The sequence below is a fragment of the Aquarana catesbeiana genome, linkage group LG06 (assembly GCF_042186555.1).
Source record: "Aquarana catesbeiana isolate 2022-GZ linkage group LG06, ASM4218655v1, whole genome shotgun sequence".
In the NCBI taxonomy this organism is placed as follows: Eukaryota; Metazoa; Chordata; class Amphibia; order Anura; family Ranidae; genus Aquarana; species Aquarana catesbeiana.
This window is the reverse complement of record NC_133329.1, coordinates 49,475,579-49,495,075: the sequence shown is the minus strand read 5'-3', so window position 1 is coordinate 49,495,075 and position 19,497 is coordinate 49,475,579. Positions and strand designations below refer to the sequence as shown.

The window sequence follows — 19,497 nt, the reverse complement described above, 5'->3', positions numbered from 1 at the left end:
GTTTATCTGTGTCAGGCATTAGAGAACAAGAGTTAAGCCAAGACTAATGCCGCATACACACGGTCGGATTTTCCAATGGAATGTTCGATGGGAGCCTCTTGTCGGAAATTCTGACCGTGTGTAGGCTCCATTGGACATTTTCCATCGGAATTTCCGACACACAAAATTTGAGATCTGGATCTCAAATTTTCCGACAACAAAATCCGTTGTTGGAAATTCCGATCGTGTGAACACAATTCCGACGCACAAAGTTCTACGCATGCTCGGAATCAAGCAGAAGAGCCACACTGGCTATTGAACTTCAATTTTCTGGGCTCGTCGTATCTCACCGTGTTCTTGATGTTTGCAATTTCTGACAACATTTGTGCGACCGTGTATATGCAAGACAAGTTTGAGCCAACATCGGTCGGAAAAAATCCCATGGATTTTTTTGTCGGAATGTCCGATCGTCTGTACGGGACATTACAGTTTATTTGACATGTCATGTCTGAGAACTGGCATCTCAGTCCAAGAAGTAGATGGTGACCCTGGATGATGCCTGAAGAAAGCTGGCCCAATCCTTCAGGAGAGACAAGCAGATGAAGGCAATGTCAGGGGAGTACTGCGATCTCTATGAGGGGTAATAAATATCTGGAAGAATTAAATATTACCAATCATGCAGTTAACATAAAAAGTATATCTGATGATAGGTCAGCTTTAAACAGACAATATGAACCAGTTACTTACACTTACCCATCCCTTTAATCCCCAAACATCACTTCTGACACCAATATAATCATTCCAAGATATAACAATCTAGTTGTCTTATGCCGCGTACACACAACCGGTTTAGCCGTCATAATAAACTTCAATGGTTTCTCCGACGTAACTCAGACGGAATTACATTCAAGCATTCTTGCCTACACACGGTCAACCCAAAGTCTGACCGTCCAGAACGCGGTGACGTACAACATGTATGACAGGACTAAAAAAAGGAAGTTCAATAGCCAGGAGCCAATAGCTTCGTACTTACTTCAGAGCATGCGTCTTTTTTGGACCATTGGACCAGCATACAGACGAGCGGTTTTCCCGATAGGAATTAGGTCAGTCGGAAAGATTTAGAACATGTTCTATTTCTAGGTCCGTCAGATTTTTTGAAAAAAAAGTCAGATGAGGCATACACAAGATCGGTATATACGATGAATAGCTTTCGTCTGACTTTTTCTGTCGGACAGTCCGCTCGTGTGTACGCGGCATTACATGAAGAAAAAGAAAAATAATGAGAAAAGCTTTATTTACCTAAATTATACAGTAAGTAAAAAATGAGAAGGAAACATTGCTGAGATTAACAAGATTATGCAAAATGGTTATAAACACTTAAAAGCATTTTTATTTGAAATTCATAAGGCTAGATTTATTTTAAAAAAATGCACTTAGTGATTTGTCCATTGAAAATGACGTATGTTTGTTCTGTGTGAATGGGGCAAATAAACAAATGGCATTAGGCCCTTTCCTGTGCTGGATGAATGTTTTTCAGTGATTTAAAATGGAAAATACAATATTTGGCCACTAAATGGTGCTAAATCTAGGAAATCCCATTCATATTAAGCTAGTGGCAAAATCATTTCTGTATGTTATAATGGACGGGCTGTTTAGGTCTTTGAATGTAACCACACACAGTAATACACACATACTGTATATACCTAAACACTATGGGGGGGGGGTTACCAAAACTGGAACAGACAGAAGTCTGGAGCAGCTGTTCATTTCAAGCAATCAGTTTCTATCTTTAACTTGTTCACTTAAACTTTGAAAAGTAAATCTAGAAGCTGATTGGTTGTCATTCCTAGTTGCTCCAGATTCTGTCTGCTCCAGTTTTGATAAAATACCCTCAATATGTAAAACTCTAAAGTTATTGGGGAACGCTGTCCTCTAGAGGACATGCACATACATTACAAATACTTTAATCAACTTTATTGTACAAAACCTTCCCTAGCTCTGCTCAGTAGATACTGAGATTATCTATTTTAGTACAAATGCTGAAATCCATCCAGTGCTAAATGGAAGTTCTGTCTTATTATCTTATAATCTATAGCACAATGAAACATATAAACAGATATTCATTACTAGAGAGATATATCAAATTTGTGAAACAACTATAACATTTCCAGTGGAGTGCTAGGAATGCCATAGTCAATGGATACAACAATCACCTGTAATATGTATTGGTACTGTATGTTCTGGCAATGAGCCCATTATATCATCGGGGTAATGAGGATTCTAAGAAATTCTGTTCACACCCTGATTACTGTAGACATGTCTGTGAGGACATTTTTAAGAATGTTTTTCAAATTAGAGAAAACCAATGAAAAGGTTATTTTTAATAACAATAAAATGATTTGCAGGTAATAAGTTGGTTGAGGAATTACATGTTGTTTGTTGATTTGTCTTCTCTGTTTAGCTAGTGAACATTTTCTTTAACTACTTCCATACAGGGCATTTTCACCCCCTTCCTGCCCAAGCCAATTTTCAGCTTTCAGCGCTGTCGCACTTTGAATAACAATTGCGCGGTCATACAACACTGTACCCAAATGAAATTTTTATCATTTTTTCCCCACAAATAGAGCTTTCTTTTGGTGGTATTTGATCACCCCTGCGGTTTTTATTTCTTGTGCTATAAACAAAACAAGAGTGACAAGTTTGAAAAAACACAATATTTTTTACTTTTTGCTATAATAAGTATCCAAATTTTTTTTTTTAAACAAATTTTTTCCTCATTTTAGGCCGATATGTATTCTCCTACATATTTTTGGTAAAAAATTTCGCAATAAGCGTATATTTATTGGTTTGCGCAAAAGTTATAGCGTCTACAAAATAAGGGGATAGATTTATAACATTTTTATTATTATTTTTTTTTTACTAGTAATGGCGGCGATCTGCGATTTTTATTGTGACTGCAATATTGCGGTGGACACATCGGACAATTTTGACACATTTTTGGGACCATTCACATTTATACGGCGATCCGTGCTATAAAAATGCATTGATTACTGTAAAATGTGACTGGCAATGAAGGGGTTAACCAGCAGGGGGCGCTGTAGGGGTTTATGTGTTGCTAGGGAGTCATTCTAACTGTGTGGGGAGGGGATTCACAAGGGGAGGAGACCGATCGGTGTTCCTCTGTACAAGGAACACACCATCGGTCTCCTCCCATCTGACAGGACGTAGATCTGTGTGTTTACACACACAGATCCACGGTCCTGCTCGGTTACCGGGCAATCGCGGGTGCCCGGCGGACATCGTGGCTGCCGGGCACGCGCACCGGGACCCGAGCGATGTGGCGGGCGCGCATGCGCGCCGCCGGCGGCGTGTGCGTGCCCCCTGGGCTGCCTGGAAGGCTGCGCCGTCATATGACGGCGGCCCAGGATAACAGCTGCACCGTCCCGCCGTCATATGACGGCGGGCGGGCAGCAAGTAGTTAAGCTTTGCAGAGCTTTTTCTCTTGTAATAGATTTTCAGCCTTCTGGTATTTCTGCTGGTTTTGCATCATATTCTTTAGCAAACTCCTCATTAAACATCAGAAAAATATATTTCCAATAATCTGATGACTCGATGCTGGGATCTGGTTGGATGGCCCAATCTGGATAAATGGTACGATACTCTTTGTATGGGTGTGATTTGTATTTTGTGGCTGGATTTTTAAATGTTCAACAGCTGTACTACATATATGCGTGACCAAAATTTCAGTACTACTATTTCTGTATCTTCCCAGTCCTTCAGGTCTGTGGATGGTAGCAAAGTGCTCCTTGTGTTCATCACCTCCGGCCTCACAGGGGACTTTACAGAAAGGACATTGCTTCCCACAGCCAACAACCTTCCTGAACAATTCATCCTGAGGCTTCACCGTCACCCTGGAGAGTACAGACTTTATATCCATAGATTGCAGCTCTGATAAGACTTCTGTTTCTGTATCTTGGAGGAAGAGCTGAATGTCAGATGAAAATTGTCCAACATCAGCCTTGATCTCATTCTGTGGGATCACTAATTCTTCCTTTAGTATCTCACATACACTTGTCAGAAAATCTGAGACTGACAAACTTCTAATGCCACGTACACACGGTCGGACTTTTCGTCTACAAAAGTCCGACGGACGCCGACGGACTAAAGCTGGCTGGCAATCCGATCGTGTGTGGGCTTCCCCGGACTTTCAGCGGACTTTTTCAGCCTCAAATCCGACGGACTTTAGATTTGAAACATGCTTCAAATCTTTACGTCGTAACTACGACGGACCCCGAAATCCGCTCGTCTGTATGCTAGTCCGACGGACAAAAAAACGACGCATGCTCATAAGCAAAAACTAAACGGAAGCACTTGGTCTAGTAAAACTAGTGTTCGTATTGTAGGTAGCACATTCCTCATGCTGCAAAATCTGTGATCATTGAATGCAGCGCATTTAATGTCTTCTTTACGAATGCTCTAAAGAACGAAGGTGTTTTGCTGTTCATATTCAAACAGAGTTCTCCCAAACTGATTTCTGGATTCTTTTTCTCTTTGATCTCATGAATGATATGATATGCTTTTTAAAAACAATGTTTCCATACTAATAATACTTTTTACACTTGTTTTTTTTTGATGGAGTCATCTTTTCTTGTAATTTTTATCCAGATATTTATTTTATGATTGTTGTGGAACTTTTTTTATGTTTATCTATGTTTTTTTTTTTTGTGTTTGTAAAGTTACCACAGAGAACCCATTTTTATATTTTTTTTGTTTATTTTTTTTGGTGTTTGTAAAGTTACCACAAAGAACCCATTTTTATTTTTTTTTATTTTTTGATGTTTGTAAAGTTACCACAAAGAACCCATTTTTATTTATTTTTTAATGTTTGTAAAGTTACCACAAAGAACCCATTTTTAATTTTTTTTTTTTTTGTTTTGTTTTTTGATGTTTGTAAAGTTACCACAAAGAACCCTTTATTATTTTTGTTTTTATAGTGATTTTTTATTTTTTGTATATAAAGGTAACCCAAAGAACCGTTTTTGGTTATGTATCTTTTTTTTTTTTAAGACTTACCACTCGAACATTATTAACATTATTAATGTATTTTTGGTGTGTTTTTGCAAACTCAATGAGATTGTTGTCCCTTGTTAATTTAACATTGTGTCTAAAATCAATGATTTAAAATAAAACACATAAAGTCTTTTCATAAACTCAAAAAAGATCCATTTATTCATGGTCTAAATAAAATAAAGAGGAAGTCAACGCTGGAAAAAGTCTGTGGACAAGAAAATTGGGATCTTGAGGAGTCCATATAAAAGGGAGCACAATCTGGTCCAGGAATCCCAGAGATCAACAGCACCAGCAGATGATATAGATGTCCCCAGACTGTGGTACTACAACAGCCTGCGTCTTCTGTCAGACCAGACTGAACCCAGGTCATCACTTTCTTCTCTTCCCTGCAGCCTTTCCTCCACGCTGCCCTGCAGCCTTCCCTGCAGCCTTCCCTGTAGCCTTCTTTGGAGACTGTGGCTCTGGTGTTTCAGTTGTGGCAGGAGGAGGAGGAGGAGGAGGAGGAGGGGGGCTGCCTCATGTAGTTGGGTGTTTCGTGTTAGCGTGCCCTGCAGCCCCTTCTGGATTGTTTCCCCAAATAGTCACTCACAAATGAGGCGCTGCTCCCAATCCATTTAAAGAAGCCTGCTGGCTAAGTAGCAGCCATAGGACTCTTCCGCTTCGGGGGGGCTCCTTAAAAAATGGGTGGCCTCTTGCATGAGGCGCAGGGATGCCTCCTGTGTGACCATCCCCTCCCTGGCCCTTTTTTTAAGAAGGCAGAGGGGAGGCACTTGGGATTCGGTCAGGCTCCTACTGGGCCCAGCCACCTCACTTGGCCCAGCCACGTCACTGGGACCAGCCACCTCACTGGGACCAGCCACCTCCTGCCTGACACTGGGTCCGGCCTCCTCCAGGATGATGGTGAATCTGGCCTCCTCCAGGCTGTCCATGGGCCCGGTCTCCTCCTGCCTGCCACTTTCCACACATTCCTCCTGGATGGACTCATCCTGTGTATAAAAAAAGGACATAGTTTTAGTATATTTTTTTGGGTTCATCAATGACACACAATTTGCTTCTCATGACTAGCAAATTCAATGTGAATACATCTCTTTAATAAAAGAGTCTAATCAGACACCCTAATTTTTTGAAGGAGGTGCCAAACATATTTAGCCACTACTGTCAATTGATATGTATACACAATTTTGAGGGCAAAATTATTTTAGACAATTATAACATCCAGTTAACATCATTAATATTAGTACAGTAAATATTTGTTAAAATAATTTACCTGACTCCAGATGGTCATATCCGGTTCATCCAGGATGGAAGACCCAGCTTGCTCCTCATCAGCCTCTGCTGGGGTGTAGGGAAGGGTGCATGGAAGGGTGGAGGGAAGGGTGGAGGGAAGGGTTGAAAGTGATGCCCTGGCTTCAGTCTGGTCATCAAGAAAACGGAGTTGATTGTAGTACCACAGCCTGTGTACATAAACATCATCTGCTGATGCTCCTGATCTCATTGATTCCTGGATCTTCTTATGCTCCCTCTTATACATGTTCCTCAAGACCCCAATTTTCTTGAGCAATGTCTCCATTGTTGCTTCTGGGATGGTCGCCTGGACAAAGGACAGAAGTCTCTCCAGCGTTGACTTCCTCACATGCTTTGAATAATACTGTGGGTGTTTCACCTCCCACAAATTCCTCATCTCTCTATATTTAGAGATAAAAGCAGTAAGGAACTCTGGATCCTTAAATAGGGGATTCATAATATCTGTAAAACATAGTCACAAGACAAAAAACACTTATTAGGTTTCTGCTAAACCCTCATCATCTTATCCCTATGTAGGCCTCATCAATCTGTCAAGCCATATAAGCCGCTTGCTACAAAGTCTTGATCAAAAGTATAAATTTAAAATTACCTTCATTTAGTAGTGTCCCGGTCCACTATCACCTACGCACAGAACGTACGTACGACACAATACATAACAGCGCTTTATACACTGCACATAGTTAGTCCATCCAGTCCAACCATTAAAAAAAAAAAAAAAAAAAAAAAAGTACAATCCAGTATACCCAATACTATACCCACAGTTGATCCAGAGGAAGGCAAAAAACCCCAGCAGAGCATGCTCCAATTTGCTACAGCAGGGGAAAAAATTCCTTCCTGATTCCAGAGAGGCAATCGGATTTTCCCTGGATCAACTTTACCTATAATTGTCAGTACCCAGTTATATTATGTACATTTAGGAAAGTATCCAGGCCTTTCTTAAAGCAATCTACTGAGCTGGCCAGAACCACCTCTGGAGGGAGTCTATTCCACATTTTCACAGCTCTTACTATGAAGAAACCTTTCCGTATTTGGAGATGAAATCTCTTTTCCTCCAGTCGTAAAGAGTGCCCCCTTGTCCTCTGTGTTGACCGTAAAGTGAATAACTTAACACCAAGTTCACTATATGGACCCCTTATATATTTAAACATGTTGATCATATCCCCCCTTATTCTCCTCTTCTCAAGAGTGAACAAATTCAGTTCCTCTAATCTTTCTTCATAGCTGAGCTCCTCCATGCCTCTTATCAGTTTGGTTGCCCTTCTCTGCACTTTCTCCAGTTCCCCGATATCCTTTTTGAGAACTGGTGTCCAAAACTGAACTGCATATTCCAGATGAGGTCTTACTAATGATTTGAACAGGGGCAAAATGATATCTCTCTCTCTGGAGTCCATACCTCTCTTAATACAAGAAAGAACTTTGCTCGCTTTGGAAACCGCAGCTTGGCATTGCATGCTATTATTGAGCTTATGATCTACCAAAACCCCCAGATCCTTCTCCACTACAGATTCCCCCAGTTGTACTCCCCCTAGCATGTATGATGCATGCATATTCTTAGCCCCCAAGTGCATAACTTTACTTTTCTCAACATTAAACCTCATCTGCCACATAGTCGCCCAATTAGACAGTGCATTGAGGTCGGCTTGTAAATTGGAGACATCCTGTAAGGACGTTATTCCACTGCATAGCTTGGTGTCATCTGCAAAGACAGAAATGTTACTTTTGATCCCAGACCCAATATCATTTATAAAGATATTAAAGAGTAAGGGTCCCAGCACTGAACCTTGGGGTACACCACTGATAACCTTAGACCATTCAGAGTAAGAATCATTAACCACTACTCTCTGAATTCTGTCTTTTAGCCAGTTTTCTATCCATTTACAAACTGATATTTCCAAGCCTGTAGACTTTAACTTACACATGAGCCGTGTGTGCGGAACTGTATCAAACGCTTTTGCAAAATCCAAATAAACCACGTCCACAGCCACCCCTCTGTCCAAGGTTTTACTTACCTCTTCATAAAAAGAAATCAGGTTTGTCTGACAACTTCTGTCTTTCATGAACCCATGCTGTCTGTTGCTTAAAATGTTTTTTTCCAGCAAGAACTCGTCTATGTGGTCTTTTATTAAACGCTCCAGTATCTTCCCGACTATAGAAGTTAAACTAACAGGTCTATAGTTACTTGGTAAAGACTTTGATCCCTTTTTAAATATAGGCACCACGTTCGCCCTGCGCCAATCCATTGGTACCATTCCTGTCATTAATGAGTCCCTTAAAATTAGATACAATGGCTTTGAAATTACAGAGCTCAATTCTTTTAGGATCCGTGGGTGGATGCCATCAGGTCCAGGTGCTTTATCCACCTTTATTCTGTCTAAATATTTCTGGACCATATCACTTTTGAGCCATTGTGGATCATTGGGGGCTGTGTCAATACCACCCCCATTATGGACATGAACTTCCCCATGCTCTTTTGTATACACAGAGCTGAAGAAAGTATTTAATAAATTAGCCTTCTCCTTGTCCCCAGTCACCCACTCTAGATTATTTTGTAAAGGGCCTACATGCTCAGACCTGACCTTTTTACTATTAATATATTTGAAGAATTTTTTGGGGTTTGTCCTACTATTTTTTGCGATCTGTCGTTCATTTTGAATTTTTGCACCCTTGATTTCCTTTTTACATATTCTGTTAAATTCTTTGTAGCATTTAAAATGACACTAGTGTTCCTTCATTTTTATATTTTTTAAAAGCTCTTTTCTTATTGTTTATAGCTTTTCTAACTTTGACCGTGAGCCACATAGGTTTTCTTTTTAGCCTTTTAAACTTATTGCCCATGGGAATATACTTTGCAGTGAGGTCCCAAACAGTCTTTTTGAAGAATTCCCATTTCTGTTCTGTGTTTATCGCTGCCAATATTCCCTCCCAGTCTAAGTCCTCGAGAGCAGCCCTCATCCTTGGAAAATTTGCTCTCTTGAAGTTAAGTGTTTTTATCTTTCCCTTATGTATTTCTTGTTTACAGCTAACATCAAATGAAATCATGTTATGGTCACTGCTACCCAGGTGTTCCTTTATCTGCACATTAGTAATAAGCTCTGCATGGTTTGAGATTACCAGGTCCAACAGAGCTTCATTCCTAGTTGGGGCCTCAATAAACTGGACCATAAAATTGTCCTGTACTAGGTTTATAAATTTTTGCCCTTTAACTGTCCCAGCAGTGCCATTACTCCAGTCAATTTCTGGGTAGTTAAAATCTCCCATTATTATCACTGTCCCAGCCCTTGCAGCCCTTTCCATCTGTGCAAGGAGCTGAGTCTCCACCTCCTCGTTAACATTGGGTGGTCTATAACAAACTCCAATGAATAACTTTGAACTACGCCCATCTATATGCAGTTCCACCCATAATGCTTCAGACTCATCACACTCTCCATCAATCAGGTCCTCTTTCACACTTGCTTTGAGATCACTTCTCACATAGAGACAGACCCCGCCACCTTTCCTTTTTACCCTGTCTCTCCGAAAGAGTGCATAGCCAGGAATATTAATAGCCCAGTCATGTGAGGATTGAAGCCAAGTTTCAGCAATACCGATTACATCATAGTTCACTTCATGCACCAGAGCTTCCAACTCACCTATTTTGCTTGGCAGACTTCTGGCATTGGTGAACAAACACTTTAATGCATTAATACATTTTGGTCTGGTGTTTTTCATATATTTTTTAGTAGTACAAATGGCACTACAGTTTCCAATGGCTGTTTGCAACATGGGAAATTTCTTGACACCTGCCATAACCCTCCCCCCATTTGTCCCCATTCCACCCTCCATTAATGTCTGACCCCTAACTGACCTGTCTTCTTGATGTAATTCTAGTTCACCCTCCCCCCTCAATCCTAGTTTAAATACTCCTCCAGCCTTCCTATAAACCTCTCCCCCAGCACAGCAGACCCCCTTCCATTCAAGTGCAAACCATCTTCAGCATATAGGCTGCACCCCAATGAAAAGTCAGCCCAGTGCTCTAGAAACCCAAATCCCTCCTCCCTACACCAGGTCTTGAGCCATGCATTCAGCTCTATAATCACCCACTGCCTTTCCTGTGTTGCGCATGGCACAGGCAATATTTCAGAGAATATCACCTTGGAGGTCCTTCCCTTCAACTTGCAGCCTAGTTCTTTAAATTGATTCTTAAGGAGCCTCCACCTTCCATGTATACTGTCATTGGTTCCAACGTGGACCAAGACAGCTGGGTCATGCCCAGCCCCTCCCAGTAATTTATCCACCCGGTCCACCACATGCCGAACCCTAGCACCAGGGAGACAGCAAACCATTCGGTTGAGGCGATCCTGGCGACAAATTATTCTATCAGTCCTTCTGATTATAGAATCCCCTATAACCACCAACTGTCTAGGCCTACCTGCACTCCCCTCACCACCTTTACTAGATGGGCTGCTCTCCCGGCTGTTAGGGATAGCAGTGACATCTAGGGCTGCCACCTCTGTGTTTGCCACCTCCACATCTTCACCCAACTTGGCAAATTTGTTTTGATGCACAAACACAGGACTGGCCTTCCTATTCTGCGAGCCCCTTCCACTCCCTCTAACTACATTAACCCATCTTCCTATCTGATAATCCTGACTTGCCCCTCCACCCTCCACATCAACCCTACTGAACACCTGCTCAGCGAGCAGAGGACCCCCTTCAAGGTTGTCCTTTCTGCCCAGTGTTGCAACTTGCTCCTCCAGATCTCTAATGCGAGCTTCCAGAAGGGCAACCTGCTCACATCTGTCACAGCGGTATCCATCCTGGAGCTGTTGCACCAATTTTGCATACATGTGGCACACTGTGCACTGAGCAAAACCTTCAACCCTGCTAGCACTCATTTCCCAGTTACAATACAATTACTTAAGGGAAGTTTAAGATGTTACTTACAGATTAGAAGACTTCTGTTTAAACTCCTGTTTTCAACTCCTGGTTATTAACTCTCCACTTTACAGTACCTGACCGCGAGATTGTGTTTCCAGCGCAATACCATCGCGCTGGTTCTTGGCGACAGGGTACTGTGAATGTCGCGCTGGCTCGCTCATCGGGAAAGGAAAACTTTGTTTTCCTTCCGCGATGAGTGACAGGCAGCGCTGACAGCTGTCTAGTATGAATCCTGAGGCGGGAACACCGCGCCAAATTTTAAATGAAAAAAACGGCGTGGGTTCCCCCCTCGGAGGCATACCAGGCCCTTAGGTCTGGCATGGATTGTAAGGGGAACCCCCTATGCCGAAAAATCGGCGTGGGGGTCCCCCCCAAATCCATACAAGACCCTTATCCGAGCATGCAGCCCGGCCGGCCAGGAAAGGGGGTGGGGATGAGCGAGCGCCCCCCCCTCCTGAGCCGTACCAGGCCGCATGCCCTCAACATGGGGGGGTGGGTACCTTGGGGGAGGGGGGCGCCCTGCGGCCCCCCCACCCCAAAGCACCTTGTCCCCATGTTGATGAGGACAAGGGCCTCTTCCCGACAACCCTGGCCGTTGGTTGTCGGGGTCTGCGGGCGGGGGGCTTATCGGAATCCGGGAGCCCCCCTTAATAAGGGGGCCCCCAGATCCCGGCCCCCCACCCTGTGTGAATGAGTTTGGGGTACATGGTACCCCTACCCATTCATCTAGGGAAAAGTGTCAATATAAAAAAAAACACACTACACAGGTTTTAAGAGTAATTATTAGTCAGCTCCGGGGTCTTCTTCCGACTTCAGGGGGTCTCCTTCCGACTTCTCCCGGTGTTCGGCCTCTTCTCCGGGTGTTCGGCCTCTTCTCCCGGGCCCCGCCGCTATCTTCTTCCAGCTCTATTGCCAGCGAGGGGCCCGGTCTGCTGCCGCTGTCTTGTCGCCGCTGTCTCGCCGCCGCTGTCTCTCCGCTTCTTCTCTTCTTCTCTTCTTCCCCGATGTTGACACGACGCTCTCTCCGGCTCGAATGCTGTGTGCGAGCTGCGGAGCCATTTATATAGGCGGTAACCCCGCCCCCTTACGACGTCATGGTCCCAGCATGTGCAGGGACTCTGGGGCCACGCCCCCTTATGATGCCAGAGTCCCTGCGCATGCTGGGACCATGACGTCGTAAGGGGGCGGGGTTACCGCGAGGGGGGAACCCACGCCGTTTTTTTCATTTAAAATTTGGCGCGGTGTTCCCGCCTCAGGATTCATACTAGACAGCTGTCAACGCTGCCTGTCACTCATCGCGGAAGGAAAACAAAGTTTTCCTTTCCCGATGAGCGAGCCATCTCGGCGCTGGCTCCTGCGACGGGGCTCGTAGGTGTCAAATCTCGCCGAGAAGTGCGGCGAGATTGACACAATATCGCGGTCACCTACTGTAGTTCAAAAATTCCACTTGTGTTCACAAAATCCACATGCAAGCCACCATCAGCTGGGAGCAAGCTCCAGGGGAGTGTGTGTAGACACTTTTATACACCTGGGAACAATTAACCACTCCCCTTAATTAGCAGGAAAAAAAAAAAAAAAGGGTGTTTAAAAAGTGTCAGAAAAAAAAAAAAAGTATTTTAAAAACTGATAGCAAAGGAAAAAAATAAATAAAAACCCCTAAAACAACACTTGCAAGCAGAAGCAGTCAAAAGCACAGCTCCTGGTTATTAACTCTCCACTTTAGTTCAAAAATTCCACTTGTGTTCACAAAATCCACATGCAAGCCACCATCAGCTGGGAGCAAGCTCCAGGGGAGTGTGTGTAGACACTTTTATACACCTGGGAACAATTAACCACTCCCCTTAATTAGCAGGAAAAAAAAAAAAAAAGGGTGTTTAAAAAGTGTCAGAAAAAAAAAAAAAAATATTTTAAAAACTGATAGCAAAGGAAAAGAATAAAAATAAATAAAAACCCCTAAAACAACACTTGCAAGCAGAAGCAGTCAAAAGCACAGCTCCTGGTTATTAACTCTCCACTTTAGTTCAAAAATTCCACTTGTGTTCACAAAATCCACATGCAAGCCACCATCAGCTGGGAGCAAGCTCCAGGGGAGTGTGTGTAGACACTTTTATACACCTGGGAACAATTAACCACTCCCCTTAATTAGCAGGAAAAAAAAAAGGGTGTTTAAAAAGTGTCAGAAAAAAAAAAAAGTATTTTAAAAACTGATAGCAAAGGAAAAAAATAAAAATAAATAAAAACCCCTAAAACAACACTTGCAAGCAGAAGCAGTCAAAAGTACAGCTCCTGGTTATTAACTCTCCACTTTAGTTAAAAAATTCCACTTGTGTTCACAAAATCCACATGCAAGCCACCATCAGCTGGGAGCAAGCTCCAGGGGAGTGTGTGTAGACACTTTTATACACCTGGGAACAATTAACCACTCCCCTTAATTAGCAGGAAAAAAAAAAAAAGGTGTTTAAAAAGTGTCAGAAAAAAAAAAAAGTATTTTAAAAACTGATAGCAAAGGAAAAAAATAAAAATAAATAAAAACCCCTAAAACAACACTTGCAAGCAGAAGCAGTCAAAAGCACAGCTCCTGGTTATTAACTCTCCACTTTAGTTCAAAAATTCCACTTGTGTTCACAAAATCCACATGCAAGCCACCATCAGCTGGGAGCAAGCTGCGTAATACTATGCCTACTTGGCCCGCCCCTGACGTTCTTTTTGTTTACGCATATAACCCACTCTTGACTCTATGTACGTACGACACGTGCACAAGGCCCCTCTTTATACACTACGCATGTGTGAAACTCCATCTGCGTCGCCCCCGCCCCTGACGTTCAATTTTAACTCATGTTCTCCGCCCCTTAATTCTACGCACAGAACGTACGTACGACACGTGCACAAGGCCCCTCTTTATACACTGCGCATGTGTGAAACTCCGCCTGTGTCGCCCGCCCCTGACGTTCAATTTTAACTCATGTTCTCTGCCCCTTAATTCTACACACAGAACGTACGTACGACACGTGCACAAGGCCCCTCTTTATACACTACGCATGTGTGAAACTCCGCTTGCGTCGCCCGCCCCTGACGTTCGATTTTAACTCATGTTCTCCGCCCATTTTTATTTACGGTGCGTAGTGGGGTGAATAATGGCGGAGACACATCAGGTGTGTACTACCTCAGGTAGCGAAGAAAGCCCGGAGGCCGAAACGTCAAGATCTGTGAAGCCTAGATTTAAGGCCTCCAATATGTCCTTTAAAGAGATGGTGGAAATGGTGGCCATTCTTAAAAAAAAGGACTATGATGGGAAGTATGGGCCAAATTTGCGCAAAGCCAAAATAATGGCGAAGGTGGTGAAGACTTTACAGGCTTATTTTGGGGTACAGCGCTCGAAGGATCAAATTCGAAAAAGATGGTCCGACCTCAAACTCAGGGAGACGGATCAGTACAGACGGATCCGTAAAGTGCTGAAAAAAAGTAAGTACTTGTGTTTTCATCTTGTGTTGATTACCTCGTATACTGCTCCATGTGCTTTTTATTCCTATACGATTTTTTGCATCGTTTGAAACGATCTTTTAATAAACCTCCTTACATATCTATAGATATAGATATGTATATATATATATATATATATATATATATATATATACCATATATATATATATATATATATATACCATATATACTCGAGTATAAGTCGAGTTTTTCAGCCCATTTTTTGGGCTGAAAAAAGCCACTTCGACTTATACTCGAGTCATTTAGCAAAAATGCAAGTATCGGAGGAGAAAAGGGGGCGGGGTCGTGCCGCTGTGTTTGCTGACGCCGTCACTAGTGTGCTGGGACGGTGGGTTTCCCCAGTAACCAGTGACGCTGCGTGCGTGCACCCGCCCCCTGCTCCTCACCACAGGTCTCGTGCCGCTGTGTTCGCTGACGCCGTCACTAGTTTGCTGGGACCGTGGGTTTCCCCAGCAACTAGTGATGCTGCGTGCGTGCACCCGCCCCCTGCTCCTCACCACAGGTCTCGTGGCGCTGGGTTCGCCGACGCCGTCACTAGTTTGCTGGGACCACGGCTTTCACCAGTAACCAGTGATGCTGTGTGTGTGCGTGCGCCCGCCCCCTGCTCCTCACAGGTCTCGAAGACGAGCTCACACTCCCGGGCGAGCAGGGGCATAACGTCACATGCGCGCCCCGCCCCCTGCTACTCGCGGTTGCCGGCTTAAGATTTCTACATCTTTCTACCTCAATCCGCCCCTCCTGCATTCAAGATACAGGTATGTGGGAACTAATGATCACTAATGGCTGGGCATATTTTCTTAAAGGTCACGCTGATGGGCACTTTTTTTATGTTAAGGGGCACTCTGATGGACAGATTTTATTTTAAGGGGAACGCTGATGGGTATATTTTTAATGTGCATGCTGATGGGCATATTTTCTTAAGAGGCAACATTTTGTTGTGCCTATCAGAGTGCCCTTTAACATAAAATGTGCCCATCAGCATGCATATTAAAAATATACCCATCAGCATGCCCCTTAAAATAAAATATGCCCATCAGAGTGCCCCTTAACATAAAAAATGCGCCCATCAGCGTGACCCTTATTTTATGTTAAGGGGCACGCTGATGGGCACATTTTATGTTAAGGGGCACTCTGATGGGTATATTTTATTTTAAGAGTAACATTGATGGACAAATTTTGTATTAAGGGACACTTTGATGGGCAAATTTTCTGTTAAGGGGCACTCTGATGGACAAATTTTATGTTATGGGGCACTCTGATGGACACATTTTATGTTACGGGGCACTCTGATGGGCAAATTTTAGGTTACGGGGCACTCTGATGGGGAAATTTTATGTTACGGGGCACTCTGGGCAAATTTTATGGCCGCTGGCAGGCTGTATATAATGGACACTGGCAGGCTGTATATAATGGACGCTGGCAGGCTGTATATAATGGACGCTGGCAGGCTGTATATAATGGACACTGGCAGGCTGTATATAATGGACGCTGGCAGTCTGTATATAATGGACGCTGGCAGGCTGTATATAATGGACACTGGCAGGCTGTATATAATGGACACTGGCAGGCTGTATATAATGGACACTGGCAGGCTGTATATAATGGATGCTGGCAGTCTGTATATAATGGACGCTGGCAGGCTGTATATAATGGACACTGGCAGGCTGTATATAATGGACACTGGCAGGCTGTATATAATGGACACTGGCAGGCTGTATATAATGGACACTGGCAGGCTATATACCGGTATAATGGACACTGGCAGGCTGTATATAATGGACACTGGCAGGCTGTATATAATGGACACTGGCAGGCTATATACCGGTATAATGGGCACTGGCAGGCTGTATATAATGGACACTGGTAGAATGTACAGTATATTATGAGCCCCAACACAGGCTGCTCTATGCAAACAGTCATGCCATCACATTCTGTAATATCATCAGCCTGCATTAGGCCTCAAACTATACAAGTCTTTTTTTTTATCCTGTTAGAAATGGATCCCAGTACTTCTACCAATAATCCTGGACCAAAACAAAAACGCAGTTCATACGAAGCTGGTTTCAAACTTAAGGTTGTGTCAAGAGCAGAAGAAAGTACCAACACTATTGCAGGTAGAGAATTTTGTGTTAGTGAAAAACTAGTGAGGGACTGGCGGAAAATGAAAGCTGACTTGGAAAAGATTCCACAGTAGGGATGAGCCGAACACCCCCCGGTTCGGTTCGCACCAGAACCCGCGAACGGACCGAAAGTTCGCACGAACGTTAGAACCCCATTGACGTCTATGGGACTCGAACGTTCGAAATCAAAAGTGCTCATTTTAAAGGCTAATTTGCATGGTATTGTCCTAAAAAGGGTTTGGGGACCCGGGTCCTACCCCAGGGGACATGTATCAATGCAAAAAAAACTTTTAAAAACGGCTGTTTTTTCGGGAGCAGTGATTTTAATGATGCTTAAAGTAAAAAAAAAAAAGTGAAATATTCCTTTAAATATCGTACCTGGGGGGTGTCTATAGTATGCCTGTAAAGTGACGCGTGTTTCCCATGTTTAGAACAGTCCCTGCACCAAATGTCATTTTTAAAGGAAAACATCTCATTTAAAACTGCTTGCGGGTTTAATGTCATGTCGGGTCATGGCAATATGGATGAAAATCAGTGAGACAAACGGCATGGGTACCCCCCAGTCCATTACCAGGCCCTTTGGGTCTTGTATGGATATTAAGGGGAACCCCGCACCCAAATTAAAATAAGGAAAGGTGTGGGGCCACCAGGCCCTATATACTCTGAACAGCAGTATACAGGCGGTGCAAACAAGACAGGGACTGTAGGTTTGTTGTTAAGTAGAATCTGTTTGTAATTTTGAACATTTTTAACGTGTTTAGCTCCAGCCAAAAAATCTTTTCTAAGCTTTTTGGAAAACATAGGGAAGGGTTATCACCCCTGTGACATTTGTTTTGCTGTCTTTCCTCCTCTTCAGAAGATTTCACCTCACTTTTTTGTCCCAATGAAAAATGTTTTTTGAAAATTTGGGTTTTTTTGTGGAACAAGGATTGGAAAGCATCAGTGGAAAGGAGAAATTGTTTTCCCATATTAACTCTTATGCCGCGTACACACGGTCGGACTTTTCGTCTACAAAAGTCCGACAGCCTGTCCGACATACTTCCGACGTACCTTCGGCGGACTTGCGGCAGACTTTCTTACGAACGGACTTGCCTACACACGACCACACAAAAGTACGACAGCCTAGTACGCGGTGACGTACACCAAGTCCGACGAGACTATAAAACGGAAGTTCAATAGCCCGTACGACACCCTTTGGGCTCCTTCTGCTAATCTCGTGTTTATCTCGTGTTAGTAGAAGTTTGGTGAGAGACGATTCGCGCTTGTGAGACTCGTATTTTTCAGTTTGTTTTAACTGTTGTTCAGTCTGTGCTTGTGAGGTTTGTATCTGCTTTTCAGTGCGTTTGGTCAGTTGGCATTGAGAAATCTTTGTTTTATTGGCCGCTCGTTCCTGATTTTCAGGTCGCTCTTCACAGGCCTTGCTGTTCTTCAGTGCGTTCTGTTTAGTGCGTTCTGACCAGCCAACCGTTTTGAAACCATGTTACCTGTACGTACTCGTCATCGAGCTCGTGCATTGTATGTGCTTGGTGCTGTAGTTTATTCTTCAGCCCAAGACCAGTCCATGAACAGGGCGAGGAGGAGTTCATGGACCAAGAATTGGTTGCTTCAGCGTGACCAGTTCTGTCACATGCCTTTGCTCCGTGAGATCCGTGAGAATAATCCTGAGGATTTCAGGAACTTTCTCCGGATGACGGACCCCGTTTTTGACCGTTTGTTGGCTTTGCTGACCCCCTATATCAGCAGGCAGGATACCTGCATGAGGCAAGCCATCACTCCGGAGCAGAGGCTGGTCGCTACCTTGCGGTATTTGGCCACAGGGAGAAGCCTGCAGGACCTTAAGTTCTCGGCAGGCATCTCCCCCCAGGCTCTGGGGATCATTATCCCAGAGACCTGTTCTGCCATCATCCAGGTCCTGCAGAAGGACTATATTAAGGTAAGATATTTTTCTTTTATTAGCATCACATGTTCTTTTATGTAATCTTTGATAATGTAATGTATTTCTTGCTTCAAACACTACTTACCATCATTGCAATATAGTGTGAATGTCCCCTTTTTATCCTCACACATGCTGGATTTTTTTCCTGTTATTTTTTGTCATGCATGTATATTTTCCTTCAATAACCTCCCCAGCATGAAGTGATGGGAACATATCCACCTAGTCTACTCATTTTGAATGTATTTTGTTTGAGTGTATTTAGTGTGCTTATAATTAGCAATTAGCTAGATTTCCCAACCCCCCCCCACACCTAAACTCACTCCAAATAGTGTGCTGCTAATTAGCAATTATCTAGATTTCCCAACCCCCCCCCCCCACCTAAACTCACTCCAAATAGTGTGCTGCTAATTAGCAATTATCTAGATTTCACAACCCCCCCCCCCCCTCGTAAAAATTAGCTTGAATGTTCTGTGGTGTTGATTTGTCTAAAGCAAATATATGTTGCACTTTGCAAAATGCATGTGCACTCTACAAGTGCATTTGTTCCAGTGCTTTAGTAAATGAGCAGAAGCTCTGCTGATTTCCATCATCAAATCATATGCAAGCCTCAAAGTGTTTTCATTAATTGCCCTTGCATGTGATTGTGTACTCCTTGCAACATGAATGCCT

At 43.3% G+C, this 19,497-nt stretch overlaps 1 pseudogene; it reads right to left on the bottom strand.

Annotated features, from left to right (window-relative positions):
- Positions 1-3,428: 3,428 nt before the first annotated feature.
- Positions 3,429-19,497, bottom strand: part of LOC141147955 (interferon-induced very large GTPase 1-like) — an 81,644-nt pseudogene continuing 65,575 nt past the window's right edge.